The following is a 16,001-nucleotide window of genomic DNA, read 5'->3' as shown; positions in this document are numbered from 1 at the left end:
CTATATTTATTTTAGCATCACATAAGAGCATGAATGTCTAACTTTTTTTCTGTGTAAACAAGGCGGGTTAGGATGGTAGCTGATTTCACACAGTGTCTTGACAGAGCCATTTCAAAGGCTGAAGACAAGTTTACATGCCCGGGTAGCTCTAAATAGACCGGTATGCCTTATGATGCCCTGGCATTCTGTCCATTGTTGGTTTTTGACCTCACCTTAGTCCACTGAGATAGGTTTTGCCTTCTACTACCATTTAATTGACTGAACACATTCATAAAATAAAACAACAAATGATTAAACCAACTCTAATCTTAGAGATAAGATACAATTGCACTATTTCATCTGAATAACATACAAAAACAGAATAAAAACATGCACACAATTGTAAAATTTTATCCAGAACCTGAAAAAAAGACATGCTGATGGGCCTAGTTGAATATTTAAGACATCATCAGTCAGTATGTCTTGCTTTACATCTAAAGCTAAACTAAGGCCCCGTCCACACTGCTAAATTTTCATTATTAAGCACACACATTATTCTCCATTTTCATCTTTCGTCCACACTACCCCGACATCTTCAAACTTCAAAAATTAGAGACTTTTGAAAACACTCTCCAGACCCGTTTATTTTTGAAAATGAAGCCACAGGATTATAATGTGGACAAGCAAAACTGCAGATTTTTGAAAACGCAGACTCTAATTGCACTCTCCTTCATTGGATTCAGCTCTTTGCAATGTCTTACTCTCTGATTGATCACCATTCACTGAAGAAAACCATTTTCTAACCTAGTGGGCATAGAAGAGTTGCATTTCATGGCGCTTTGCTTACCTATATGCATCTAAATTGCGTTCTGTACTGTCTGAGTGCTGCATACATGTGCACATGGCAAATGATTTATTGGCTGCTACAGTTTTGTGGAGTTACCACCCCTTCAGGTGTTTTTTTCATGGATGCTTGCATGCCTAGTGTAGCCGAAGATTTACGTCATACGTGTTTTCAGGTGTTTTAGTGTGGACAGAGAAACTTTCGTAATGATGTAAAAACGTCAATATGGATGGAGATCATTTTTGCTTAAAAATACTGTCTTTAAATGAAAATGTAGTAGTGTGAATGCAGCCTAAGTGACAGTTTATGAAGATAAGACACACTTCTCATGTACTCAGTGCTTCATCGGTTTGGTCTTGATTCTACAAGGAAAACGACATCTAGTACCACATTTTCACTACAGGAATTTGAAGACATGAAATGTTCATCATTGTCATTCTTTAGACCACTTAAGGAAAAGAAAGGCAAAAATGCAACCAGAGCTCCAAAATGCACCCATTTTAAATTCACAATCATTTCAGAGTTTACAAGGTCAGTACAATAACTGTAACACCTAGTGCTTTTATGTTTGTAACTTTTATGTATAATTTCATGTAATAATTAAAACTTCATTTTAAAAATTTTACAATTGTGAAAATGGGATGGGGAAAATCCAGTTTGGTATGCTTGTTATTGACCCCCAAACAACTAGAACAGACTGGGGGTAAAATCACTGGAGTATTGGGGAGGACGGATAGACAGACTGTCCCCACCCAGTTACACCCTACGGTGGGAGAAGTCTGCATGAAAACCTAGTGCTGCTTGGGGGAGCTCCTGAGAGGTAGCTGCAGACCTTTGAGTGTTGGCTGAGAAGCCTGTAAACAGTTCTGAGGGCTTACCTGGATGGGTTTCCTGACCAGAGTAAAAAAGGTCCCTGCAGTTGGTATAGAGGTGGCTTTAGAGTTGGGAGGAAGGCATTGCTAAGCTAACAGGCAAGGAATAGAGGCTAGAGGGTAGATAGAGGAGCTAGAAGACTTAGGTAGGTAGGTAGGTAGGTAGGTAGGTTGACAGCATGCACTGATACAGGACATTGCCACACCCACCACACAATGAAACACCTCAGGACCCCAAAGTAGGACCCAAGTTCAGTTGTGCAATGGGTGACACCTCATTACCACACTAGTTAGGTTTCTATAATTTCAAAACCCCCTATGTGTTTATAAGCAGTGGTGCAGTGGAAGCCCTGCTGTCTCACCAGTGTTTATGTCTAGGGTCCTCCATGCATGGAGTATGCATGTTCCCCCCGTGTCTGCATGGGTTTCCTCCCACTGTCCAAAGACATGATGGTTAGGTGAATTGGTAATGCTAAACTGGCCCTGCTGTGTGGGTGTTTGTGTGTGGTGTTGCCCGGTCGTTGACTGACACCCTGTCCAGAGTCTGTTGCTGCCTTGTGCCCTATGCTACCTGGGAAAGTTTCCAGCGCCTCCTGCAGCCTGGTCAGGATTAAGCAAGTTAGAAAATGACATAACGTGTTTATGAGGAAATGTTTTGAATGTTCACCTGCTTTGGGTAATAGAACACTTTTCTTTTGTAACTTCAGTTCTTTTTTGCTCATCATTTGGGTTCGGGGATAAAACATGAGTGCCCCCTATAGTTCATGCAATCTAAATGATTCTGATGAAGAAACACACTAGGAGAGCATATTTTGCACAGTAGTGCCAAGTGATTGTACTAAAATATCCTTAAATAAAAAAAAACACTTACTTGGGCAGGAAGCAGAAAAAAGTTTATTCCAGTCTTAATAGGCTTTCTGGCTTTCAAAAGTGGCAAAGAGCTTTCCATTTAAAACACTTGTGGAGTCTATGGGCTGCCAAGGGAAAGGAAGCCTAAACCACTCATCTGCTCTCATGTGATTCTACTGCTGACACAGGAAAATGGCCACATGGATGTATTAAATTAACATATGACAAAACAAGCTGATCCTTCAGATTTAACAAAAAATGCAACGTTGGCCTCTTTTTTTTTTATACATCTTGTTTCTAGAGGTACATTAAAGTTTAGCTTTCCACTGATAGCTTTAACTATGGTTTGGCGCTCCCAGTTTTACAAGTCTTGTAACACACTTCACAGAAGTAGCCATTTAAAGCTGCTCCATTTCATGAATCCTCATATTTGCTAGTCAGTATTGGAGTAATACTGCCTGGGCATCAATGGAAAGAGCACAAACAATGCTGTGTGATTTTTAAATTCTGTATGTACATATAAATATTTTTTGTATGTACAAAACTATTCAATAACTCCTGCTTTTCACTTGTAGCTTAGATCATCCGGGAGACAGTTTTGTGTAAATAGCCTGGGTCCATGTAAGTTCACGCCATCTTTTTGACATTACCATTTTCTAAGTGGCCTGGGTTCATGTAAGTTCATCTGACCATTTTGATATATCTCATTATTAGGAAACAACAGCCTAAGTTTAGGTGAGACAGCTAACCCAGCCCCTGAGATGAATCACTGTTTGACATAATGACAAGGAACTCCCAAATGCTGTGAAAGCTAAAAATTGAGGAAAAACATGTGCCAAAGATGTGGGTGCCATGTAAATTTGTGTAACCCATTAATATCTGACTTTAGGCAATGTAACCTATCAAACTGCTCCATGAAAAGACTTTCAATCTCTCTTACCAAATTAATGCTCTAATGAAATAATCCATTCATGTTTACAAGACCTGAATGTAGTGAACTGTCAGCTCCCTTGCATCTTCTGTCCTTTCCTGCTGTTCCTCTGCTTCCTTCATGACTTGCGTGCTTCTGGAAGAGGAAATAAGGAGTTGGGTGATACACATATTTAAAAAATGGTGTTGTCTTTACATTTTGTAAAGCGTTTTTAGTCTGACAGAATATGAGAATTCTTACAATACATTGAAAGATGTTTGGTATAAACATAAAATTTAATTGATAATGGTAAATTTGTAGGATTCTTTGCAATTAATTTTTCAGTTTGCAACAGTATCTTCCCTTGAGGTCAACCATTCCCTTTCTTACTGAGAGTAGCCTAGCCAACCTTATACTTACTCTTACAGAGTTATCAAATAGTCTACCAGAATTTCTTTGAAGCAGCCAACTGAAGCAACAATCATGTGTTAGCCACAGCTCTGTTTGCTCTACTTGTGAAAGTTGGTCTTGGCTCTTGATGGTGAGCAGTGATCTGAGCTCTATCTTCTCAGCATTACCAGGAAACCCTTACAACCCTCACTCTCCCAACTCTGACAACTGATACCTCAGTTGTCTGACATGATTGATTTTCTGTCACGTTTAGACATTTTTATAAGGAATGAGACATGTGCTGTGGTTGTTGTGGTAGTAAAATGCCGGCTTTACTAATCATGATGTCACAATCCTAAAGATGCATCAGAAATGATATACAGTATTTGTAAATTTCCCCTCTGTGCTTGAGTATTCATATTCTCAGATTCTTCCGGAGGAATCAAGAAAGAGGAAGGGACAATTACTAAGTCATGGCAAGGGGTAAGCTTCCCATGTATTTCGCATTTGTGTGAATGCAGTAATATTCTTGATGGTGCATTTTGGTGTGTATTTTGTGCAGAAAATACGTAGTATATTACATTTTTAAAAAACACTTTAGTCTTCCTCTGTGATGTGAATGAAAGCCATAGAATATATTGGAATTTACTGGTGTACTGCGAATTGACTGCATTAGGTAGCAAACAAGGCCTAGGAGAGCAATATTCCATTCTTTCCACCCCAAAAAACATTAAAAAAAATATATTTATCACAAATTTTGAATTTTTCAAATGAGAAATTGTATGCAAGACTAACTTTACTGTCAATTTTGGAAAACTGTGTGTGAAATGAAACTTGGCTGTTTCACTCATCATTATTTACATTAGTCCTAGAACTTTGACTTAATGTGTCCAGCTACCAAATAAACTTATAAGTCTGTTCTAACATAGTGCTTGCTGTTGCCAATTCAATAATATCACTGAACACATCAACAATTTATTATTCAGATTCAAATCAGGTAGACAGTCAATCCCAATCTCATTTCGACAGTATGTGGCTCCCTTTTGAACACTAGGCGTTCTACAAAATGTCATATTCTCATATGAGTCATTTGATAGATCCATGCAAACAACTTACCAAAGTTTTTGTCTCTGAAACAACTACCGTATGTACTTGCGTTTAAGTTCTCCTGAGGATAAGTTGAGGCTTGATTTTACCTTATAATTTCTGGTAATTTAAGTCGAATGTGGAATACTCATACTGTTGGTCCAAGAGATTATAATATGCTAACACCCACCTGACAGAGTAAAAACACTGCACACTGCTGAACTATTCTGAAGCGTCGTTTGCACTGTTTAGTGTTTTTTGTATCTCACACCCTCATACACCTTTATCGTAAGAGCATCCCTTATCTACAATGGAGCATTCGATCAGAAGAAAATATGAAGCTGGTTTAAAATTAAAAGTCATTGAAGTGGCAAAAGAAATTGGTAACTGCACTGCTGCAATAAAAGTGTCTGAGAAACTGGTGTGAGATTGGAGGAAGCAAGAAGACGTGAAAAAAAAATGAGTGTCGTATTTTTGAACAGGCATATAAGCCGGGATCTGATATTATGATAAATTTTTCAGGTTTCAAGGCCCAACTTATATGCGATTATATACAGTATGAACAAACTAAAGAGTAGGAGAGAAGACAGTTTTGACAAGCTAAACTATTGCCCATCGTACTACCTTAGTCTAGTCAACATTTTACAGCCTATCCAGCACAAGGGCTTGCTCCTTCTAGGGCAGAGAAGTGACATTCCACGATGTATGAAATGGTATACATTGCTAAGGTCAAGTCTGTAAACGCCAGTCATTGCCATCACTCCTCAGGCATCACACCTGACTCCAACCCTGGAAGTCAGTTAGCAGTGATGGCAGACACAGGCAAGTTTTGCTGCATATACAGGACACTAAAATTAATTTTGTAGGTGGTTTAGCAATCGGAAATGCGAAACTCACTAATGGGTTTTTTGAGGTTATGAAAGTTTTTTGTGGTGGAAAATAAGGAATATTTCTCCCTAACACCTCATTCAGGCATTCATCTTTACCATTCCACATTGGTAAGACCGATTTTATTAATTTTTCTCATTAACATCACCATGAAGGAGTGAAGACACAATAAAATGCACCATCCTGCACACTTCTGTGTTTTCCCCACAGGAAAACTCAGTACATGGAAAGTTGCTGCTGCCAAATCTACTCAATCACCTTATCCTAGTTGAGGTTATGCACACCTTCAGTTATTTTTTTCCACTTTATTTAAATACTACATGACAGGGAGACACATCTGGAATTAATACATGCAAAGGCTTCCAGGCAGGAACTAAGTGCATTTCTTCTTGTGTGAAAGGCACACATTTTGCTGGAAGGAAAACACAATTTATTTGACAATTGTTTTTGTGACATAAACACAAATTTTTGCTGCAAATTCAATTTCATGAGGATCATTTTGTTCATCACTATTAGTGAGCTGATATGGCAGCATATGTGGATGTGTTGGCCCAATAGATACTGTGCACATTTTTCCTGGAAGGTTGAATTGTAGAAGCTATGTTGAGAAAAACACAAGTCTTATTAAACTAAAATGAATAATCAGACAGGCATTATGTTGCTAATAAACCTGAAAAGCATCAAATACCACAGATCTATAGATTTGAGCTTGAAGATTATAAATGTTAAGCTCCACACCCATTTATAAAAGTTAGTGTTAAAAAAGATTTAGGGTCTTCTTCTTCTTCTTTCGGCTGTTCCCATTAGGGGTCGCCACAGCGGATCATCTTCTTCCATATCTTTCTGTCCTCTGCATCTTGTTCTGTTACACTCATCACCTGCATGTCCTCTCTCACCATATCCATAAACCTTCTCCTGGGCCTTCCAAACCAATGCAATCTCACCTCTCTGACTTTGTCTCCCAACCATCCAACTTGACCTGACCATCTAATGTACTCATTTCTAATCCTGTCCATCCTTGTCACCCCCAATGCAAAACTTAGCATCTTTAACTCTGCCACCTCCAGCTCTGTCTCCTGGTTTCTGGTCTGTGCCACCGTCTCCAACCCATATAACATAGCTGGTCTCACTACTGTCCTGTAGACCTTCCCTTTCACTCTTGCTGATATCCGTCTGTCACAAATCACTCCTGACACTCTTCTCCACCCATTCCACCCTGCCTGCACTCCCTTTTTCACCTCTCTTCCACAATCCCCATTACTCTGTACTGTTGATCCCAAGTATTTAAACTCATCCACCTTTGGCAACTGTACTCCTTGCATCCTCACCATTCCACTGACCTCCCATTTACACACATGTATTCTGTCTTTTTCCTACTGACCTTCATTCCTCTCCTCTCTAGAGCATATCTCCACCTCTCCAGGATCTCCTCAACCTGCTCACTACTATCGCTACAGATCACAATTTCATCAGCAAACATCATAGTCCACGGGGACTCCTGTCTAATCTCTTCTGTCAACCTGTCCATCACCCTTGCAAATAAGAAAGGGCTCAGAGCCGATCCCTGATGTAATCCCACCTCCACCTTGAATGGATCCATCGCTCCTACCGCAGACCTCACCACTGTCACACTTCCCTCATACATATCCTGTACAACTCTTACATACTTCTCTGCCACTCACGACTTCCTCATACAATACCACAGCTGCTCTCGAGGCACCCTGTCATATGCTTTCTCTAGGTCCACAAAGATGCAATGTAACTCCTTCTGGCCTTCAATATACTTCTCCATCAACACCCTCAGAGCAAACATTGCATCTGCTGTGTTTTTTCTTTGCATGAAACCATACTGCTGCTCACTAACCATCACCTCACTTCTTAACCTAGCTTTCACTACTCTTTCCCATAACTTCATGCTGTGGCTCATCAATTTTATCCCCCTGTAGTTACTACAGTCCTGCATATCCCCCTTATTCTTAAATATTGGCAACAGTATACTTCTTCTCCACTCCTCAGGCATCCTCTCATTTTCCAAGATTCCATTAAACAATCTGGTTAAAAACTCCACTGTCATCTCTCCTAAACACCTCCATGCTTCCACGGGTATGTCATCTGGACCAACGGCTTATCCATTCTTCATCCTCTCCATAGCTGCCCTTACTTCCTTCTTGGTAATCCGTTGCACTTCCTGATTCACTATCTCCACATCATCCAACCTCTTTTCTCACTCGTTCTCTTCATTCATCAGCCTCTCAAAGTACTTTTTCCATCTGCTCAACACACTCTCCTTGCTTGTGAGTACATTTCCATCTGTATCCTTTATTACCCTAACCTGCTGCACATCTTTCCCAGCTCAGTCCCTCTGTCTAGCCAATCAGTACAGTTCCTTTTCTCCCTCTTTAGAGTCCAACCTCTCATACAACTCATCATATGCTTTTTTTTTAGCCTTCGCCACCTCTCTCTTCACCTTGTGCCTTATCTCCTTGTACCCTTGTCTATTTTCTTCATCTCTCTTACTGTCCCACTTCTTCTTTGTCATCCTCTTCATCTGTATACTCTCCTGTATTTCCTCATTTCACCACCAGGTTTCCTTTTCCTCCTTCCTCTTTCCAGATGTCATGCCATGCACCCTTCCTGCTGTCACCCTTACTACATCTGCTGTAGTTTCCCAGCTGCCTGGTAACTCTTCACTGCCACCCAGTGCCTGTCTCACCTTCTCCCTAAACTCAACCTTGCAGTCTTCCTTTTTCAACTTCCACCATTTGATCCTTGGCTCTGCCCTCACTATCTTCCTCTTCTTGATCTCCAACGTCATCCTACAGACTACCATCCTATGCTGCTTAATTACACTTTCCCCTGCCACTATTTTGCAGTCTTCAATCTCCTTCATATTGACTCTTCTGCATAGGATGTAATATACCTGTGTGCATTTTCCTCCACTCTTGTACGTCACCCTATGTTCCTCTCTCTTCTCAAAATACGTATTCACCACAGCCATGTCCATCCTTTTGGCAAAATCCACTATCCTCTGACCTTCTTCATTCCTCTTCTTGACACCATACCTACTCATCACCTCCTTATCTCCACTGTTCCCTTCACCAACATGCCTATTGAAATCCGCTCCAATCACCACTTCCTGTCCCTTGGGTACACTGTTCATCACTTCATGCAACTCACTCCAAAAATCTTCTTTCTTTTCCATTGCACACCCAACTTGAGGTGCATATGCATTAACAACATTCATCATCAGTCTAAGAATTCTTTAGACAATTTTTTTGCCCTTGGTGGAGTTAAGGGTTTCAGTTTCTAACTCTTCATTTTTAGACAAGGCTCAAGAGCACACTTTGCTGTTTGAAACATTTAGGTATTTTAGGCAGTATGGGAGATGGACAAAGATGAAATCACACAGATGTATCTGTAGAGACAGCTTAGCTCATATCTAACCGGATGAGCTTGATGGACTCACTGAATGTTCCTCTCTCTCTTTTAAACATTTCTTATGTTCTTCTGAACCTGTAATGAAAAACAGTTCCTATTTTAACAAGAACAGGCCATTCAGTCCAACCAGCTCTCCAGTTCTATCCACCTAGATTGTCTAAAATGTAGTCATGTTTTAAAGGTCTGTAAAGTCCTATTCACTAGCATGCTACTTGGTAATTTATTTACAAGTGACTACAGTTCTCTGTGTGAAGAAAAATGTCCTAACATTTATACAATATTTGCCATTAATAAGCTTTGAAATGTGTCACAATGTTCTTGTCGAACTATTTCTTTTTTCTAAAACAAAAATTAAAACTAGTTTCTTGTGCAAAAATTTGTTTCTCTGCCTAGAGTTTTATTTTTAGATAAAACACTGGAGAGCCTTTGCTTTTCAGTCATGGTAATGGCTTACAATGCAATTTGCCTTAATAATGTATGATTTGTATTATGCTTTGACAAAAGCATAATTATGAAAATTAAAGAAAAAAATGACAAAGCAACACCAGTATGAAAGTTAAAGATATGGAAGAATTTTTAAAAATATAATGACCTATTCACATTTCAACTTTTCAGAAGATAGAGTCAATAGGTGATTAGGTTATTGGAGTTTGACCATGACCAACAAACATGCTACAATGGCTGAAACTGCAATATACATGATTATAATCTGAAATATGGTCAGCCCAAAATACATCTGAAAAGGGACTGGGAATATATTTCTGTTTTTATAGCATAACGTTCTCAAACCTTCATAATCCAATTCAGGTGTGGAGGGGGTTGCCTATCCTGGTAAATTCAAACACAGGAGAAGAACCGAGGGTCCACTGACTCAAATATAGCAGACTATTTAAGAACTTCTAATTAACCTGACATGCATGGGACAAGAAAACTGTCTGGAGAAAAAAAAGCCACGATAACATGATGGGACTGGGCAGTGACAGTGATCAGCAATGGGATTCAAATCCAGAAAGGTAGATCTATGGAGCAGCAGTGCTAACCACTGTCTTTGCAACTATTATTAACAGTGGCGGATTGGCCATTAGGGCATTTGGGCAATGCCTGGTGTGCTACGGACTCTGGTCTGGTCATGAGCCGACCATTTCATGAAATAAATTTTATGTACTGGTTGGTGTTTGACATTAAAATTAATTTTCTAAATTACTAAACTACTAAACATTATCTTTCCGTTACTGCGATTTATATAGTCCTATATAATATATCGTATTACATCATCAAGCTATTTTAGTTGTCAATACACAATGTTGCAGCAAAAAATCTGGTCAAAACTGCCTTTTGCCGATTTCTGTTTTGATACCGCTATATTTCAGTTAGCATATACATTATTGCAATTTATTTTATCTCATATCTAGTATTTAAATTCTTTGGTACTATTAATTAGTTTAGATTATATACAGTATTATCCATTTTACTGTTCTCTGGTTGTCAGCGTAAGCAATAATTAGTGGTTTTCAGATGCGATTATTAGTGTGATGAAATAAAGTTATAAAGCAGAAGATAGGAATTTTTCATATTAGGACTGAACATTTATTGTTTATCGTTAGGTTAAGTTAATGGAACATTTCAATCATGTGAGGTTTTCATTATAACCTGTTATAATGTATTCCATTGTAAATGAGCAGCTACTAGCCTACTAGGGTACTGGCACTTGGACATGACATTGACATTTGACATTGTAGCAGATAGAGGCGTGGTCCACCTCTAACACCCTCAGGTACCACTCTGAACACCAGGTGAAAGTATAATAACTATTCTTTTTATTACTATATAGTGCACCAAGCACCCTCCACTCTACACTCATAAATTACAAATAACAACAACACAGCAACACTGTTCTCTTTCCTCCTCGCCCAGACACTTCACCCTCCTACCTCCCAGCTCAGCTCAGTGTCTGGACTGAGGCATCATCCTTTTATAGCCCCTGACCCGGAGGTGTTCCTGTCCCAACAGTCCACAGTTCCTTTTTTCCTTCTGGGTCAGGGCAAACAGTCCTTTTTGTCAACCCGGGAGCATGTCGTTCCTTCCTGTCACATGACCGTGACATACTCCCGGGTCAAACGGCACAAAAGAGCCCATAAGCCCCCCCACAGCGACTCCTGGTGGCCCCCAAGGTATCCAGCAGGGCTGTGTATCAATACTGCAAAGTCCCTCGGGGCACTATCCTGCTGTCGGGAGAGCTCCTCCTGGTGGCCTGGGGTGAGGACCGGCATGAAAAGCCGGCAGTCCTCCACAACATATACTCTAATAACGTGTAAGCCGTGTTACTAAATTTTTATATTTCATTAAATTTTATTTCTAAGTCGTCAAATTTTAAGTTGCGTCTAAACAAGAGTGTACAGATTAAGTTTGGCAACAGTTTAGATAGAGTTCATATCATAGGCTTATAGCAAATAGCGGGCCACGTACTCATCACAAATTTTAAGATAATTACAATGAATAATGGCCGAGAGGGTCGACCTCGTCACCTCACTCGTTGAAGGATGCCTGGGCCAGTTTTGAGACCCAGTCCGCTCCTGATTATTAATATTTTGTTTTTTCTGTTATACTGTTGAGTGCACTCCAATATTTCTAAGTCTTTTTATTTGTATTATATTATCCCATATTAAACATAATTACCCTGCTACTGTGAATAATATTAGAGAGTCAAGTCTACTGAGTATTTGACTGTCACCCACAATATTTTGTGTTTGTTTCCCCACACTAGAGTTCACTTAACCTGCTGGAGCACCATTTATAAAGACATGGAAGCAATCATACCTAAAACTATTCATAAGTCGCCCAGGATAAATATAAATAAATGTAACACATACACTAATGGTAATATTTATTTATCAAACCCAAAAACCTCAGCATCAGAAAACAATTTTGGAAGCTCAGAAAAAACAGAACTTGCAAGAAATGATTTGTCATGCCCCTTGATTTGTCAGTCACACACTCAAGCAGGTATGTCCACATGGATGAAATCTGCTTATATTTCACCTCTAGCACTACCACCACTATGATCTCCTATGCTGTCAGGTCAAACTGAGAAGGGTCATTTAGAATAGTAAGGATAAAATGAGGATCTTCTGAGAAGCCTGGTGTTATATGATGACTATGCTGGATTTCTTTCTTCAAGTTTTTTTTCTTGAGGTTGCCAGATCCAAGCTGTTCTGATTACTGACAAAAAAATAACTAAATGAAGGACAGGCTGTCATGTTCTCTTTTGGGCTCTTTCACTTGCCATCAGTTGCTGTACTTGTTCATCATTCAGTATTAGAGTTACAGTTGTAACAATACAGAAGCACTAAAACTTCTGTCCGACTTGGTACCAAAATCAAATGACATATTATGGAATGTATTGTAGGGTGTGCCTTTAACTTAAAAATGAAAATACATGTGAGTACTATTCTGAAATACACCAAATTTTTGTGTAGGATTTTTTATTCCTACACTACCCGTGACATGATTTATTTGTTTCTGTGAAAGACTCAATGCATATCAATCTACAGTTCTGTTTCTTTTCATGTAGTTATAAATACTCAGAGTAATTAGTGGTTTCAAACAGGCATGAGACACTTCAGAGATATGTGAAAATCAAGCATTAAAAACACTGATGTTTATTTTTGAATAATTCATTTTGAATTTGACATTATAGGAAACATTTTTCAAATGATGTCAAGGTAAGCAATAAAATGAGTGACCACAAATTAGTCGATGGTAGAAATGTTTTATTTTGTAGCAGTGCTTTAGTTTAAAACAAAATGTCTTATAATACATGCTGAAATATGAGCATAGTCTAATTATTTTGAGTTTCTACTCTTATTTTATTGAGCTTCATTGCAGTTATAGATTGGTAATCTTGCTGTTGGCTCATCCAGAGCTTGTTTTCTGCCTAATATCCGACTCCAGTTTGGTTTTCTCTTAGGGGTGGGTTTGTGTGTGTATTAAAATACTGACAACCAGTGACCACTGATCTGGAAGTGCAATCCATACCAATCGGTGACAAGGAATGAAAACAAACGTGTGTTTTGAAATATGTCAACCGAAGGGAGGATCCTCTGTCTGATGTCCCATGTTTGCTGTAGCAGGGTAGAATGTGGAAAAGTAAAAAGAGTCATGATGGTGTATGAACTTGCCATACCTGGAAATCATTTGTACAGTCACTGGGTGATGTCAGGCAGTACATTAAAATGCATCAAACTCATGGAAATTTGCAACTCTGCCAAAAATTAGTCACAGAGCCGTATAGTCCTGTCAGCCCCTGTGAATTCTAGCCATGTAATCTGACATTCGTAAGGTGATCAGATCAACCAACTGCAGTTGTTATGCCTGATAATCTCTCAGTCTCAAAAGAGTGAATCATGCTGCTGACTTATTTTTTTAATACTAGCCAACCCGCGGCGTAGCATACGCCGCATATAATTATTTATTGATAAGTGAACACTTGCCATTACAGAGACCTTTTGCTGGCATGGGCTTCCTGAGAAGCATGATGACTGAACCAATTTTAAGTTGAGTTTATGCCGAGGCATGCCAGTGGAAGACTATTAAGAAATTCTTCAAGGAATGCAAGTTGATCTGCAGGATCGTCTGTGACGATGGAGACAACGCTGGTGAAAGTTACTTTGTCGTTAGGGATAAGTTTCAGCACCTGTTCATTAAGGTGTAGTGAGTCTTTGTTGGTGACGCTTAATATAGCTCGCGTACTGAGTTGTTCCAGAGTGACAGTTGAGAAGTCGATGTCGCCATATAATTGCCTCGAGAGCGATCTTGGAAGCCTCCGAAGGGTGAGAGTTGGCGGGTGGGTCCTTGTCGTGCATTCCCCATGACGTGGGAGTAAGGTTAGAGTGGGCGTTCGTGGCTCTTTCGTGCGTAACCCATGGGCGGGGCTCTGTTACAGTTGGTCGGGCGGGGCTCTGTGAGTTGGCGGTCGTGGCTCTCTGTCTTGCGTGCGGTGAAAAGTCAACGTGGCTCAGAGGTGCATGTGGACTTTTGCACAGACGAAAGTGACTGAGGCTGTGTTTGGTGAGTTGTTGCGTGCGGGCACATGAGCTGGCAGTGCACATGCCTCGAGAGCGACGCTGGACGCGGGAGGATGGTTACAGTTGGCGTGCGTGGCTCTGTCGTGCCTATCCCATGACGCAGTAGGAGGGTTAGAGTTGGTGGGCGGGGCTCTGTCGAGCGTATCCCATGGTCTTAGAGTTGGCGGTCAGGACTCTGTGAGTTGGTGGGCGTGGCTCTCTGTCTTGCTTGCGCTCACTGTCTTGCGCGCCCATAGTGAATTATATATATAGATGTATCCTGGGTATGACATTAATCTGCATCCAGCCCTGTAAGCAGATCCTCCAACTTGCAGGGAAAACCCGAGGGTTGGTAGCAGGATTGGCACTCCAGCCACTGAAAAAACCCTCACACTGTTCAATGTGGTGCTGAGGTGTCGCCGATTGCACGGCTGCACTTGGATCTTAATGTGGGTGGTTCTCCATGTGGTGGTTGCTCCAATGCGCTGTAATCACTTCATGCTCCCAACCTCCTTCTCCTTGTTAGCAATATTTACTTTTTGATGGTTTATTCAATGAATGGCACTAGTTAAAATAATGATTACTTGATTGAAAGCAGCTGAATTTCCATGCATTCACTTGTTTAGACATGATTTATAATTTGTATACTCATGAAGAACCAAAAATTACCCCTGAATGAAGATCGTCATTCATGTACTTACACTGAGCCTTCTAACATTATTCAGATCCCTTCACATTTTTCACATTCTGCAGTGATGCAGCCTTTTTCTAAACCTGTTTAAATTCATTGACACAAGTATTCAGGCCTTTTGTTAACACATTTGAAAATAATAATAATTCTTTGCATTTATATAGCACTTTTCTCACTACTCAAAGCGCTCAGCAATTGCAGGTTAAGGGCCTTGCTCAAGGGCCCAACAGAGCGGAGTCCCTTTTGGCATTTACGGGAGTCGACCCGGCAACCTTCCGATTGCCGGTGCAGATCCCTAGCCTCCGAGCCACAGGTGTATCCCATCCTATTGAAACATAATTACTGAGATGTTTCTATACCCTTTTTGGAGTCAACCTATGGTCAATTCAACTCATTGCACTCGATTAAAAAAGCCACACACTCATCTAAAGAACATCCCACACTTGGCGATGTGCATCCGTGCATAAACCAAGCCACAAGGTTAAAGGAATTGCTTTGAGATGGGACTGAGGCACATATCTGAGGAAGGGTGCAAAAATATCTCTGCAGCATTGAAAGTTCCCAAGAGCACAGTGACCACCATAATTCTTAACGGAAAGAACTTTGGAACAACCACAACTCTTATTAGAGCTGGCTGTCCTGCCAAAATGAGTAATTTTGGGAGAAGGGCTTTGGTAAGAGAGATGACCGAGAACCTGATGGTCATTCTGTCTGAGCTTCAGAGAACCTGTGTGGTAATGGGAGAAACTTCCAGAAAGACAAATACCACAGCAATACTTTACCCATTGAAGCTTTATGGTAAAGTGGCCAAATGACACATGAAAGCCAACATGACATTTGTTAAATGGTGCCTAAAGTATTGTCCGATTATTAGAATCATGATTCTCTAGTCTCAGGAATTCAAGGTTGATCTGTTTGGCCGCAGTTCTAAGTGGCAACCAGGCACCACCATTCATCACCTGCAAATACTATTCCAACAGTGAAGCATGGT

This window comes from Polypterus senegalus, chromosome 14, assembly GCF_016835505.1.
Source record: "Polypterus senegalus isolate Bchr_013 chromosome 14, ASM1683550v1, whole genome shotgun sequence".
NCBI lineage: Eukaryota > Metazoa > Chordata > Cladistia > Polypteriformes > Polypteridae > Polypterus > Polypterus senegalus.
Note: the sequence above shows the minus strand (reverse complement) of the source record.